Raw genomic sequence first — 15347 nt, forward strand, 5'->3', positions numbered from 1 at the left:
CGCTCCCAGTCCATCCATTGGCCACATGAGGTGGTCATCAAGAGACAACTTAGAAGATTATCACAGGAAGTAGTACAATAAATGCCCAGCAGTACGAGGGGTTCAACAGAAATGAACAAGGCACAAGAGGGTCTGTCTTCAGGAAACAGGCCATTCCCCACATGGAGCAGGTGACTCCCGTAAGCCTGTGAGGCTCAGGGTTGTCGTGTCTGGCTCTGGCCTGCTGGAGCGCATGGCGCCTGGAGCCCGCAGCCAGCTCAGTGGAGCTGAGCGACCAGTTCGTGCTTCTCACAGAACTTGTCAGTGAAGGGGATACAGGTGAGGAACTCACACCACTCACAGCGGACAGGATAGAAGTAGAAGAGGACCACCAGGCCAGCCAGGAGGCCCAGGAAGACCACCTGAAAGATGATGATCTGGCAGCATTTCCAGTACAGATGGAACTTGCCGAAGCTGATGTAGGGCTAGAAGGCAAAGGAGAGGAAGAGGCCACTGATGAACCCTGAAATGTGGGCAAAGTTGTCGATCCAGGGCAGCAGCCCAAAGGTGAAGAGGAAGAGCACCACAGCCAGCAGCTTGGGCCACTCCAGGATCTGCCAGCTCTGGAAGAGCTCCACGAAGAGGCAGGCCAGGATGCCAAACTGGGAGCCAGCCAGAACCACCTCTGCTGGGTGCAGCAGGAAGATGGCACTGGCCAGGTTGCCAGTGACACCACTCAGCAGGTAGATGATGGTTATGCGGTGCCATCCTGCCAGCTTCTCCAGGTTCCGCAGGATGGTCATCTGGAAGCAGAGGGACACCAGGCAGTGCAGGATCCTGGTGTGCAGGAAGAGGGACAGCCACAGGTGGCAGAACTGGTCAGGCACCTCAGGGTTGAGGAAAGGCGGGAGCCCACACACATCATCCATGCAGTGCACCTGAGAGCAGAACGTGGCCTCCTCATGGAAATAGCTCCTCATGAAGTCACAGTACCCCCGGGAGGTGATCTCACACCCGCCCTTGGTGCCAATGCAGCAGGGCCGTCCTGTGATGACACAGTCCATGTGGGGAAGGGTGGTGTGGTTCCCAGCACTGTTTTTTTTTTGTGCAGATTGGCCACTTGGTGATGTTTTCTGGCCACTCATGGGGGTCTTCCCAGGAGGGCTCATCACATACCCTGGGATCCCGGTGGCAGACAGAGCCAAACTGTCTCTTGTGGCCGGCAAGCTCTGGGGTGCTGGAATGGATGGGCCACTTCACCCACATTGCCAGCATGGATGAGCACTCCTCCTCCGAGGTCTGCAGGCAGCCCGCCCTGTCGTTGTGCATGCAGCAGGCCGAGTGCTTCTCCTGCTCGCGCCCTGCGCGAATGAAGCTGTGCACCTGCGGATCCTGGCATATGCAGGGTGAAAACTTGGTGCCCAGGTGGATGAGGGCCTCCAAGCTGGGCCCAATCCAGAAGTTCTCCTGCTGCACGTACTTGACGTTCTCGTAGACCCAGTGGTTCCACAGCACCAAGTCCACTTTTTCATGCTGTGAGAAGCCCAGGGGCACGATGCCATAGATGCACACGGCTAGAATGGTGACGAGCGAGTGCACGAAGGTGAGCCAGTAGGTGAAGAAGGGCCTGTGGCTGTCCATGTCCTCGATCTGCCGCTTGACGAAGGCGTCGATGTGCTTGTGGTAGGTACGGTTGGTGAGCCGTCCCACCACGCTCAGCCCATACAGTCGCTTCTCCCGGGCGAAGAGCTTGCGCACCCGCGCCAGGATGCGCTGGTTCCGCCGCGGCCCCGCGGTGCTCACCATCTCCTGTCGCAGCCGCACCTTGGGCTGCGAGGCTGCAGTGTCTTCCTTCTGCTTCCGCCAGCCTCGCTCCAAAGGCAGCATCAGGTGGCTGCGCTCAAGCTCACTGCGGTCCAGGGCCCCGCCAGTGAGGTACTCCTGCTCCGGTGCCTTCTCCCAGTCCTTGAGTGCTGCCTCTGATGGGGACTCAAAAACTTCGTCCGGCTATGTGGATAGTTCTTCATGGAGGATACCTTCCTGGGCAAAGAAGGATATGTCCAGCTCATCAGGGAAATTCGTGTCCTCCACCAGAAAGCTGGCTGGAGTGAAGCTTCGACGCTATGCCCAGTGCAAGGTGCCATCCCTAACCGAGCAGCCTTTCATCAGTGCTGCAGCTGCATGCAAGCTCATCTTGGCCACCAACTCTCGCTTCCCGCAATGGAAGTTTGCATAACAATGAAAAAGAATGCGCAACATACAACAAAACGGATGAATATCAAAAACATCATGCTGAATGAAAAGGGCTGGACAGTGAAGAATATATGCTATATTATTCCATTGATAGGAAATTCAAGAACAGGTGAAAACAAACTTCCCTGTGCAGTGATGCACATAAGGCGATAACACCATAAAGAACAGCCAGGGAATGATTTTCAAAAAAGGTCAGGAGGGTGGGTACCTCTGGGGGAGCAGGAGGGGGATGCGATTGGAGATGAGCCCATGTGGCAAGGTGGGGGGATCTTCTAAGGGGATGGCAATGTTCTGTTTCTCAACCAGAGTGGTTATAAGGGTGTTTACTTTTCATTACTCTCTACGCTGCACCTCTGTGTTAAACTCACACGTATATTTTATAATTTTAAGTAAAAGAGGAGAAAAAAGATGCATCTGTGCCACTGCCTACAATGCTGGTTCCTTATGTTTGGGCTCAGGCCTGGGATGAGCACTCTGAATATGCCCGCACCACCCCCAGGTGATTCCAGTTCACAAGGTTCTGGGGCCACACTGGGGTCTAAGACGTCTGCTGAGCACACGTGGGGTGAGGAATCCAGAAGCCAGCCTCAAATGGGTGGATCCCACCTCTCTACCCATTGCTGGTTTTGAGTGGTGTGTGGTAACTGAGGTGGGGGCCCAGCAAGCCCCCAGCATAGCAGCCGGCCCACAGGCCACCCTCAGTTGATGCCAGTCTTCTACAGAATTGTCCTGTGGGATATTCGCTTTAATAGGCACATGCTGGGCTTATAGAGGCACTCTGGACAAGAGGGTGGGAGTTCGTCGCCAGTCACTGGAATCCCATAGCCGAGGCTGGCAGCCTAGAGAACCCACCCTGAAGGTGAGGCCCTTTAACAAAACGGTGGAGAGGAAGCAACTTGAGGGGCTGTCATCAGGGAGGCAGCTGGCATCTTCTGGGGCATCTGCTGAGGCCTGCCCTGTCTCCCCAGAGCTTGAGGGGCAGACCGGCAGGCGGGCAGGAGAAAAGGGGAGCTTCAGGCCCATCCTCTGTGTGAGAAGTCACAGAAGATGGCAGCTGCATGGAGGCTGTGCCCCCTTATCAGCCAGGACAGGCTTGGGTAGGTGAGTCTTGACCCCACCCCCTCACCACCTAAGGTGGTGATTTGTTAATCACCTGCTAAGTGCAGGCAGCCATGGCCAGTACTGGAAATGGGAGGACCCACCCTGTGGAGCTCAGGACTGTTGTGTTATAAAAGGCAGTGAGTGGATCGGGGGTGTGGTGAGAGGGTGTAGCAGGCAGCAACTCCAGGAGGCTGGGGTCAAGGTCTGGAGATCCGTGGGAATTAGCCACACCAGGGACCCCAGGCAGATAGAAGAGCCTGGGCAGGATGTGGGGTGGGCTGACAGTGAGCACAGGCTGAGCCTTCCACGCAATGGGCGTGACTCTCAAAGCTTTTCTGCATTCACTCCGTCCACCCTCAGGACAGCACTGCGACGCGGGTGCTGTGAGTCCCATTCTACAGATGGAGAACTGGGCCGCAGACAGGTTAAGTAACCTGCATAAGGTCACACAGCTCATCAGCAGCTGAGGCTGGATTGGAACCCACTTCATTACGCGGCCTCGCATTCGGCTTGTTTTTCCCCAAGAATTGAAAGGCCAGTGAGCAAGGAGGGCAGGGAGAGGCGAGGGTGAGAGAGGCCTGGTGCTGGGCCACGCTGGGCCAGAGGGCCATGGGAAGACTTTGAACTTGATCCTCACAGCAGTGGGGAGCCACTGACCATAGAGAGGAAGTAATGATATCAGATATGCATTTTACAGGTGCTCTCCTGCCACGTACAGCCTGACCATCGGGCAACACCGGCCAGTCAACAAACATGGCCTCACTGGTGCAACATTTGCCGAGCACCTCGCGGGCACCATCTTCTCTTCAGGCCGTAGGTTCCATTTTGACCCCACTGCTAGACAGCAAGGACATCTCAAATACCAATGTATGAATTTTACCGACTTTGATGACTGTAAGGAAGCCCTGTCCTGTGTGAACCCCATCAACCACTTGAACCATTGATTCATCCTTTAAAAAGCACAGTTAGGCCACTTTCAAGTTTTTCCACTTTTGGTCTTGCTTTGTTGAGATAGGTTTCATGAAGTCTTTCCTAATTAAAGTTTGTAATGAGGATGTGATTCATCAACACATTTCTTTGCTCATAGCTCCTATGCCAGTTGTAGACAACTTCTACCATTGTGGAGTTCCTTTTTTGCTCATTATTTCCTTCGGCTCCAATTCTCTCCCATCAAATTTTTGCAGAATTTAATGTTGGCATGGAGATTGGATTCGTCTGTCAATTTTTAGATCAATAACTATTTTTACCGTGCACAGTTTTAGTTGATGCCAGTTTTATTTTGTGTTGATTATTTCTACTAGTGATGTTCATGATGAATTGGATAAGAGACAAATGGTGCATGTTTCTTTCTTAGGAAACCAATGAGAAATAGAAAAATGTTTGAGTCAGAAAAAGGAAAGAAGACAGATGACCAACAGAAAGAGATCCAGAAAGAGACAGAGGCTGATAGAGAGGCAGAGACAGGAAGACACAGAGACAAAGCAGAGAGAGACACATGCAGTGATGGTTTGGCTCCTGGCCACTCAGTGGAGTCAAATGACAGTGTCCATCCTAGTGTGCCCCATTGCCCTGCTTCCTCTCCAATCAAAAGCTGGACATTCTCACTTCCAGGAAGTTGCCTTAACCTGGAAGGTCCTTTCATTCTGGACTCAGCTCAAGGTTGCTCATTCAATTGCTCAGGACAGCTTTATCAAAATAAGATAAAAGGTGACCCAGATGGTGTCCCAGCAGACATGGCCTCTGGGAAGATACTGACTAACGGACAACACCCCAGGCCCAAGTAAAACCAACTCATCCCTTGGCCTAAGCCAAGTTACTCACATGCACCCTAGCTGCATGTGAGGCTGAGGGTCCCACTTGTGAAGTATCTAGCAGGGCACTGGCACACAGTGGATGCTTAAATAGTGTCCCTCTGCCGTGATGTCATCATGGTCCCCACCTCAATGGGCTGGCTAAGGATGGTGCACACCCTCTCAGCTCTGGCTTCACTTGCAACAGAACAGTGGCCTCATCCTCACCCAGGGCCTGTGGGGTGAAGAGGATGGGAGCATAAAGTCTCCCTGGCTCAGCCTTCAGGCTGGTGAGGGGTCCTCCTTTGCAGGACAGACCTAGACTCTGACATTGAGCAGAGGCAGACTCTCGTTGCCCTTCTCTTCCTGCCATCTCCACCTTGTGGAGCTCCATGTTAAGAAAGCCTCTGAGGCTGAGCCTTCGGGAAGAACTGTGGTGATCGATGAGCACTGTCATCGACGAGGGCCAGGGGAGCTTGTCTTGTGTTTCCTGCATCTTTAGTTGCCGTGCTGCAAAGACCAAGAGCACAGAGACCTGGGTCTGAGCCTTAGCTACACCACCACCAGCTAGTGACTGTGGGCAAGTCTTGTCACCTCTCTGAGCCTCACTTCTTCATCTGGGAAATAGGGATAATATCATGATTTATCTCATAGGATTGTCATGAGGACTTAGGGAAGTGGTGCATATGTGGGTGCTAATAAGAATTTATGAAGGGGCTGGGCACCATGGCTCACGTCTGTAATCCTAGCATGTTGGGAGGCCGAGGCGGAAGGATCACTTGAGGTCAGCAGCTCAAGACCAGCCTGGCCAACATGGTGAAATCCCGTCTCTACTAAAAATACAAAAATTAGCCAGATGTGGTGGCAGGCACCTGTAATCCCAGCTACTCGGGAAGCTGAAACAGGAGAATCACTTGAGCCTGGGAGGCAAAGGTTGCAGTGAGCTGAGATCGTGCCACTGCATTCCAGCCTGGGCAACACAGCAAGGCTCCATCTCAGGAAAAAAAAAAGAATTTATGAAGGAATGGGTTTTTTCTCCCTTATTTGTCAGGTGAATCAGCAGCGAGGTAGAAGAGCTGTGGTCTGAGCTGGATTATTTTCACATGTGGTGACCCAGGCCAGCTGTTTTTTTTTCTCTCTCTCTCTGGCCCTCAATTTCCTCTCCAATAAAGTGGACCTAACAGTTTCTTATAAAAAGCTAAACACACACTTAGCATGCAACCCAGCAATCCCACTCCTAGGTATTTAGCCAAGAGAAAGGAAACACATATTCACATGACACTTGCATATCAATGTTTAGGGTGGCTTTATCCACAGCACCCCAAACTAGAACCCACACAAATGCCCACCAACAAGTGGATGGATGAACGCTCTGAGGTACATCCACTCCCTGGAAGAACAAGGCACTGACACGCGCAACTACACGGGTGGGTCTCAAAACAGGCTGAGCCAAAGAGGCCGGAGACAAAAGATATCCACGCTGTGATTCGGTTTATATGAAACTCTTAAAGACAAATTGAACACATACCAACAGGAAGATCAGTGGCGGCCTAGGTCTGGTGAGAATGTTCTAATTATACCTTGATTGGGTTGGTGGCTACACAAAAATGTATACACTTGTCAAAACGTACTAAACTGTACACTAAAAATGAGTGTGTTTTATTGTATATAAATTAGACTTCAACAAAGTTGTTTTTTAAAAATGTCCCTGAGACAACCTTCCTGCAAACTTTCCAGGGTTCGTGTGTGATTGGATGTAGGAACTTTGTCAGGCGGGAAAGCCCTTCACAGGTGGGAGGCATTGTGGTAACTTCTATGGTTGGTACTGAAAACAGCAACCACAGCCCACCAACGCCAGTTCTACTGAGAGTCTCCCACCAAGGTGAGAACGCCACAGCCCTGGAGTCAGGCCCACCCAGGCTGGCATTCAGTCTCCCGCCTTCACAACCCGCTCTGCCACCTGCCTGGGGAAAAGTGGCCTTCCTCCCCAAGCCTCTGTTTCTGGAATATTCCTCTCAGCTTGGCTCTGGGCTGAACACAAGATGTGCCATCAACCCTTATCAAATGTTGATTTCTCCAGTATCCCATTGACCATGAGACCAGAGCCGAGAGAAGCAGCCTCCCCGGGGCTCACAGCACTGCAGCAGCAGAAGCAGCCGGAACCCCACATCCTTCCATGCCATTCCTGGACTGGCCTTTGGGCTGTACTCGGTGCCATACGGGGTGGGGTGATGGGGTGAGGCTGTCCATCACACGGGTAACAGGTTCCCTCTGTGGCTTTCGTGGCAGTGTATGGCAGCCTCTCCTTTCAGCACAGAGGCTGATGGCTAAGTCACCACATGCCAGGGCGCTCAGAGAACTACTGTGTCCAACACAGGACTTCATGTTGGTCCCTGTGGGGCAGGGGCTGGGTCTGGTCACCTCCATACCCCAGCACCCAGAGCAGGTGCTAAGCCAACATTCATTTACAAGTGGTCCATGGAGACCACATTGTGCCAAGTCCTGGTGGCCCCAGAAGGTGCTCCTCCCTCTCCCTCTGCTAAGGCCCCATGGCCCCTCCTGCCCTTCCCTGAGTGGTTTCTCCCAGGCTCAGGTGGGAAGGGGACCACACATCTTTAAATTGCCTCATGGTGTTGGATAAGCACCTTTGCTTCCCTGTAATGGTTCGTTTATGCGTCAACTTGGCCAGGCTGGGCTGGACGCGATGGTGCACACCTGTAATCTCAGCACTTTAGGAAGCCAAGGTGGGAGCATAATTTGAACTCAGGAGTTCCAGACCAGCCTGGGCAACATAGTGAGACCCTGTCTCTACACAAAACAAAAAAAATTAGCCGGTGTGGTGGCCCATGCCTGAGGTTCCAACTTGAGAGACTGAGGCAGGAGGATCACTTGAGCCCGGGAGTTTGAGGCTGCAGTGAGCTGAGATCGCACCACTGTACTTCATGCACTCCAGCCTGGGCCACAGAATGAGACCCTATCTCAAAAGCAAAAACAAACAAACAAACAAAAAACCCAAAACCCCACAACTTGGCTAGGCTTTAGTGTCCAGTTGTTTGGTCAAACATAGTCTGGATGTGGCTGTGAAGGTATTTTTTAGATGTGATTACATTTAAATCAACAGACTTTTGAGTAAAGCATTTTACCCTCCACAATGTGGGTGGGCCTGATGCAATCAGTAGTGAAATTAAGAGCAAAGATTGAGATTCTCTAAAGAAGAAGGAATTGTCTTCAAGGCTGCAACATAGAGACCCTGCTTGAGCCTGCTCTCTCTCTGTCTCTCTGGATAGACATGATAGATGGATGGATAGATAGATGATAGATAGATGGATGGGCAGATGGATGGATGGGTGGATAGATAGATGTTTGGATGGATCCATTGGTTCTCTTTCTGTGGAGAACTCTGACTAATACACCCTTGGAGCCCCACCCTCCTCATCCAAATGAATTGAGGCTCCCACAGTGGACATCAGCTGTTTCTACCCATCCAGCATTCAGACCTCCTTTTGGTAACAGCACCCTGATTTTGCTCTGGGAAGACCACCTCCCCCACTCCCTGTCCATGTGATTTCCTGGCTTATGGATGAGTTGGGTGAGAGCAGCAGGAGAGACTGACTGCAGAGGGGGTCTCCCTCCCCCAACCCTGTCCATGTGGTTCACAGGGCTGACACTGCTTCCAAGATGGGCATAAGCCAGGTTTATCCAATCAGAGCAGTCCTTTCTCCAGACCACAGTGACTGGCTGAGGAACAAGCACATGACCCCACACTGTCCAATGGGAGACAGCCCCAGGACTTTTGCTGGAGCCACTTGCATGTTCTTTGTCCACTGGAAGGTAGAATGATATAAATCTGGAGAGCCTGCCCGAAGCAAAGCCAACAGCTCAGAGAAAGAGAGAAGTGAAGGATGGGAAGACCAAGCTCTAATGTTGTCCCTTGAGCCCCCGGATGCAGCCCTTCCTGACGCCAATATGCGCATTGAAGTTCTCTTTCTCACTTGGGCAAGTTGGGGGTTGGGTTTCTACCACTTATAACCTAACACTGCCTGCCTGTTACTGCCTTCTTGGAAAGGCGTGAGAAGGAACAGGTGGTCGTGGCTCAGCTGATAGAGTTTGGCCTGGCCTCTGTTTTGGATGCTGGTGTTTGCAAGCTTGGAAGCAGAGCTGAGGAGTAGGGCAACAGAGGAAAGACTGTGAGAGAGGGGAGAAGTAGTGGGAAAAGGAATCCAGCAGCAGGGCTGCCAGGGAGACAGGCTAGGGGAGACGAGAGAGATACCAGTCAGGGAGCGTGACATGTTGCTCCTTGTATCTCAGGGACTCCTCAGGAAAGCCACAGTCATACTCCCACTGCAGGGTATAAGAGTCTCACAGCTCCACTTGCACGCAAATGTGCAAATTCTTGGTATTGTCAAAGTTTCTAATGTCAGCCCTCCTGGCAGGTATCCCACTGTGGTTTTAATTTCCATTTTCCTCACGTGAGAAGCTGTTAAGCACCTTTTCATGCATTTACTGGCCACTTGGATCACTGCTCAAGTCACTAGCCCAATTTTCTATTGAGTTGTCTGTCTTCCTCTATAGGTGTTAAATACAGCTGCAAGGTAGGCACGGGGTGAGACCGGAGGCCACCCACAAGAGTTAGGCACATCTGGATGGATCTAAAGGGGGTCTTTGCACAAATCACCAAGTCTTTGTAGCTTGGATGTTTTAGGAATCTTTGACCCTCACTCCTAGATTACAGGAAGGATTAAAGCAGGAGGTCTGGAACAGAGAGGAAGGGAGGGTCAACAGATACCTGCTTCGTGTCCAGAGCCACTTCACCTCATTGTGCTGCAGCCACTCTTGTCTTCCCTGAACATGCCAAGCTTGTTTGCGCCTCAGGACCTTTGTATTTGTGCATGCAGTTCCTTGCAGGGCTGGCTCCTTCTCATCATTCAGGAAGTCTTCCCAGAGCATCTCAGCTGAGAGGGAGTCTCCCTCCCTCTCTATCCCCTGATTCTGCTTCATTTATTTTCACTCCATGACCTAATTAGCATGCACATCTATTTGTTGACATGTGCTTGGCTGGCTTGCCCATTAGAATTTAAGATCCATCAGGGCAAGGTCCTAGTCTCTGTCGTGTTCAGCACTGGGTCCTGAGGGCCTAAGGCAGTGCCTGGCACATAGTAGCTGCTCAGTAAACATTTGTTGAGTGAATGTGTGAACAAGCCTTAACAACCATGTTAGGTAGACACTGACTATGTATTCATTTCCCAGATGAAGACACTGACACTCAGAGCAAGTGGCTGAGCAGGAGTGGAACCCAGGTCTTTCTCACTCCATAGGTTGTCTTTGCTCCCCTACCCCTCTCCAGCTTTCTTTCGGCTCTGGGGGTGGCAGTTCCATGAATTCTTGCCCTGTCTTATGACTGGATTTCCTGGCTCGTGGATGAGTTGGGTAAGAGCAGCAGGAGAGACTGACTGTAGTGGGGGGGATTTTGGGGGCTGGGAGCCCTGTGATGAGGCCAGTGCATGAACCGGATGTAGGGCAAGTTTACAAACCTAGGCCCACCTCAGTGGTCAAACCATCACGAGAGATGTCTGGAGAGATGTCCTGAAAGCCTCCTGGTCCAACCGCCAGCCAGAACAGGAGCCCTTTTGACAGCAACCTTGATGGGGGCCCACCACCTCCCAAGGAAGTCCAGTCCAGTCTTGCCCAGCTCCAAGGGGAGCAAAAGCTACTGTGGCCTTCCTTCACCAGAGCTCAACTGGCAGGCTGAGAGGCTGGGAGGTCAGGAGGCTGGGAGGCTGGGAGGCCAGGAGGCTGGGAGGGAAAGCCCAGCGCCTCCTAACTGGGAATTCTGAGCACTGCTGGATGTGTGGCAAGAAATTAGGTTAAAGGAAGAATAATCAGCTCATTAACCCCCTTGCCAGACTCCACATGCTCACAGAGGCCTGCTTCTAAGCTACGCTGCTGACTGTCGCTGCCTGCCGGGATCTGGGTGGAGTGGTACAAGTGAGATATTTTATTTATGTGTCATGCATATTTATTAGAAAGAGGTAAATAAATTAGCTGCCTGCCATCTGCAACCACCAGTGTATGCCAAGTTCCTTCCCTCCGCCTCCATCTTGGGAGGGGCCACACCAGCAAAGCCCAAAACTTGTGAAAAGGAGGGGCTCCTTTCTAGTCAGATTTCCTCCATAGTTTGAGCAGCCCTAGAATTAGAATTTTTCCAAGAGGAAATGGATGCCAGTTGCTATCCTAGGCCACTTGCCAAAATCTGATCTTCCCAGCAACCCTGAAAGGTGGGCATATTGCCATCTGCATTTTATAGACAAAGCCACTGTGGCTCAGAGAGGTTAGGTCACTTGCCCAGGGTCACACAGTAGGTGAGGGGAGTAGCTCAGCTCAAGTCACAGAGGCCCAGGAACTTCTGTGACAAGCCGGAGAGAAAGGCTGGACCAGGAGGTGACTACGTTCTTGCTCTGACACTAGTTGCTGTGGGGTCCAGGCCGGTCCCGTAACTCTCTTGGCCCTTCTCTATTGAAAGGGAAAATAAAACACAACAGAACAGACTCCACGTGGGGCTCTGTGGAGAATCAAGTCACCATTCATCCAAGTCCTGAGTGTCCTTCAAGCCCACTGTGGAAGCTCCTGACTCTGTGAAGGGGCCACACGACCCCATTGCTGCCCCAGGCTTGCTGCGTGACTCTATGCATATCAGTGGACTTCTTGGAGCCTCAGTTTCCTCCTCTGTAACATGGAAAAACAACTTGTGGGGAAGGGGTGCTGGCAACAAGGAAGAGGATTTCACTGTGTGGAAATCCTTGTAAAACACGTGTCCAGTAGGAGGTGGGCAGTAGGCTGGGACCGCGGACTATGGGCAGAGGAGGGGCTCCAGAATGCCCAGTGGTGCCGCAGGGCCCAGAGAGGGGCCATGACTTGCCCAGGCTCGCACAGCAAATAGAGCTGTTGGGAGCCCTAGAACACCTGCCTCTCAGACTGCAGAGAAGGATCCCAGAGCACTGAGCCTAGATCTGAATCTTTTATGAAGCACCCATACATCTCCCCTGGAATCACTCCTGCCTGCAGCCCATAGACCCTGCCTCACTGCCTCGCTGCCTCTGCCTCCCTACAGGGTCTTTTCATTAAATTAAGTGCAGAATCCAATGCAATTGCTGTTGATTTTCCCCAAGGGGCCACCTGCCACCTCTTTCCAGGATGCCTGCAGGGCCAGGACTGAGGCAAGGCACTCACACACCCCCAAACAAATCTTATGGAGTTGTTTTTTGTTGTGGTTTTTTGAGATGGAGTCTCGCTCTGTTGCCGAGGCTGGAGTGCAGTGGCACGATCTCAGCTCACTGCAACCTCCGCCTCCCGGGTTCAAACGATTCTCCTGTCTGTCTCCCGAGTAGCCAGGACTACAGGCACCCGCCACCATGCCCAGCTAATTTTTGTATTTTTAGTAGAGATGGGGTTTCACCATATTGACCAGGCTGATCTTGAACTCCCGACCTTGTGATGCGCCTGTCTGGGCCTCCCAAAGTGCTGGGATTACAGGCGTGAGCCACCATGCCTGGCCATATTATGGAGATTTCAGCATACAATATTATTTTTAAAGGTGTTTGATTTAATACATTTGAACCTGATGTTATTGAGCCCCCATGGGGCCCACACAGCCTCCCTATAGCTCTGGGAGGTAGAATTGGCCCATTTCACACGTAAAGGACAGTTCAGAGCAGACACAGGCCCATTAGGCCCCCACTTCTGGGACCGAGGCAGCTGGAGGGGAAAGGGACTGCAGCTGTGCAGAGCCACCTTGTCCTAGGGTGACTGTCAGAGAAAACAGGCGTGAGCTGCAAGGAGGAGGCAGGCTAGGCTTAAAGAGACCACAGAGCAGCTCCAGTGAACTCTGCACAGCGAGCAAACCTCAGCCCCACAGCTTCCTTCAGGAGGAATATACACAGCTAGCTCAACCAAGCACCCACTGCATACCAGGCACTGACCATCACACTGGCTCATTTAACTCTCACCACCTCTCCAGCAGAAAGGTACCATTTTTATTCCATTTTACAGGTGAGGAAATGAAGGGTCCCTTCAGCCTAAAGATGACAGAGTCAGAGGGGACAGCAGGTACAAGGTCTCAGGAATGAGAAATCAGGTCCCACGTCAGCGCCCCAGCTTAAAGCACAGCAAAGGTTTCCCACGATGCTCAGAAGAAACCCAAATTCCTTCCACTGGCCTGGCACCCCTGCTGAGCTCTCTGCCCTTACCCCATTTCACCCTCTGGCTTTCTCACAGCATGGCAACCACACTGGCCTCCGTTCTTCAAACACACCAGGCGCACTCTTGCCCCAGGGCCTTTGCTCCTGTGGTTCCCTCTACCTGGACCACTTTTCTTCCAGGTCTTCCCTTGGTTGGGCCCCACACAAATGTCACCTCCTCTAGAAGGCCCTCCCTGACTACCCCATCAACCTCTATCATTCATCCTCTTGCCCTGTCCTCCAAACAGCACTTCTTCCCCCAGTGAATTCTTACTTATTTGTCCCGTTTCTGGTCCATCTTCTCTGCTCCACAAGGACAAAGACTCAGTCTTATTCACTACTGTACCCCAGCACTTAGTGACTGGCATGTGTGAGTTAAACAGTCGTAGAATGAATGAAAGAAGAAAGAAGGAATCCGCCTGCAGGGCTGGGTGCCAGGGCCAGGAGGCAGGCAGGAGAGGCAGCAAATGCCTGGGTTCGGGCAATGGTGACAACAGTCCTGTCCTCCCCCTGGAGGCCGGTTCCCTGAATCAAAGGTGCTGGGGTTAGGGGCACTTCCCAGAGGAAGTGGGGAGGCCTCATGGAATGTGGAGAGGGATAAATGGCCTAGAATATGAGGAAGAGCCATACTCCAGGAGATAATGTGGCCCTTAAAAATGACAAGGGTAAGAAATAACATCTGTGGGGGGAAGGCCTACATGAATTGCATTATAGACTGATGGCCACCCCAGGAAAGGTGAGTCTTACTGCAGCCTTATTCAAAAAGTCCAGTGCTGGGACAAACTTGATGTCCAACCATGGGGGAGCAGGTAAATAAACCATGCCTGGAATGACCACTCCATGACACATTCTGCAACTCAGGGGCTTTTAATAATCCAGGGAAATATTGATCCTATAAAGCCAGGTGAAGATAAAACAAAACATAAAATAATGTGTGTGGTATGACGGCAACAAAAATAAATGATAGATGAAAGACTGAAAGGAAATATACCAGAGTGGCCCTGCGGAGGGGGCAGGTGGAGGATGATTTTCATTTTCTTCTTGGTCTTTATTTTCAAAATAGTCTATATTTAACAACAATTACATGCTTAATCTGAGAAAAAGTCATTTCACTTAAGAGGATTTATTTTCTTAAAGATAGCCAGAAGCCAGAGAAATGTGTCCATATCAGTTCTGTATGGAGAAGGAGGTTCACTGCATGGCAATGTCTTTGTTTATTGATGTTGCTGTGCTTAAGTATTAAAACTAGTTTAAATGTGCAACAAACATCTTATGTGGTTTTATAAAATTAGAAATGTAGAAAAAAGGAGGAACCATGAAACTGGCCAACAGGAGGGCCAAGAGTCCAATCCTAGCTCAGGTACTAAGTTAGGCAAAACTCTTCTCTTTTAGGCTGAGGCGGGTGGATCACCTGAGGTCAGGAGTTCAAGACCAGCCTGGCCAACATAGTAACATAGTGAAACCCCGTCTCTACGAAAAATACAAAAATTAGCCAGGCATGGTGGCGGGCTCCTGTAGTCCCAGCTACTAGGGAGGCTGAGGCAGGAGAATCGCTTGAACCTGGGAGGCGGAGGTTGCAGTGAGCTGAGATCATGCCACTGCACTCCAGCCTGGGTGACAGAGTAAGATGCCATCCCCAAAACAAAACAAAACAAACAAAAAAAAACCTTCTCTTTTCTGGGCCTCAATCTTCTCATCTGCAAAATGAGGTTAACCATCCCCGCCTCCCATTGTTTGGTAGGATTGTGGCCTGTACAGAAAGGGTTGTGCCTGTGCCCAGCACACGGTAGTAAATGCTGGGTGCACTTTGCCCTCCAAGACCCCAGCTCAGGGTCCTTCCAACTGCTATACTCCCAACAGGTAGGCAGGGCTCCTCCTCAAACCTTTTCAATCTTGCACTCTGTCTGTAAAAAATGTGCATTCCTCTGCAGTGACATATACATATTATTCATAAAGTAATCATGCATTACTATATTTGCACATCATGCAC

At 51.2% G+C, this 15347-nt stretch overlaps 1 pseudogene; it reads right to left on the reverse strand.

Annotated features, from left to right (window-relative positions):
- Nucleotides 1-257: 257 nt before the first annotated feature.
- LOC116466548 (inactive rhomboid protein 1-like) lies at nucleotides 258-2238 on the reverse strand (annotated as a pseudogene).
- Nucleotides 2239-15347: the final 13109 nt, after the last annotated feature.

The sequence above is a fragment of the Hylobates moloch genome, unplaced genomic scaffold, assembly GCF_009828535.3.
Source record: "Hylobates moloch isolate HMO894 unplaced genomic scaffold, HMol_V3 SCAFFOLD_4, whole genome shotgun sequence".
Taxonomy (NCBI): Eukaryota; Metazoa; Chordata; class Mammalia; order Primates; family Hylobatidae; genus Hylobates; species Hylobates moloch.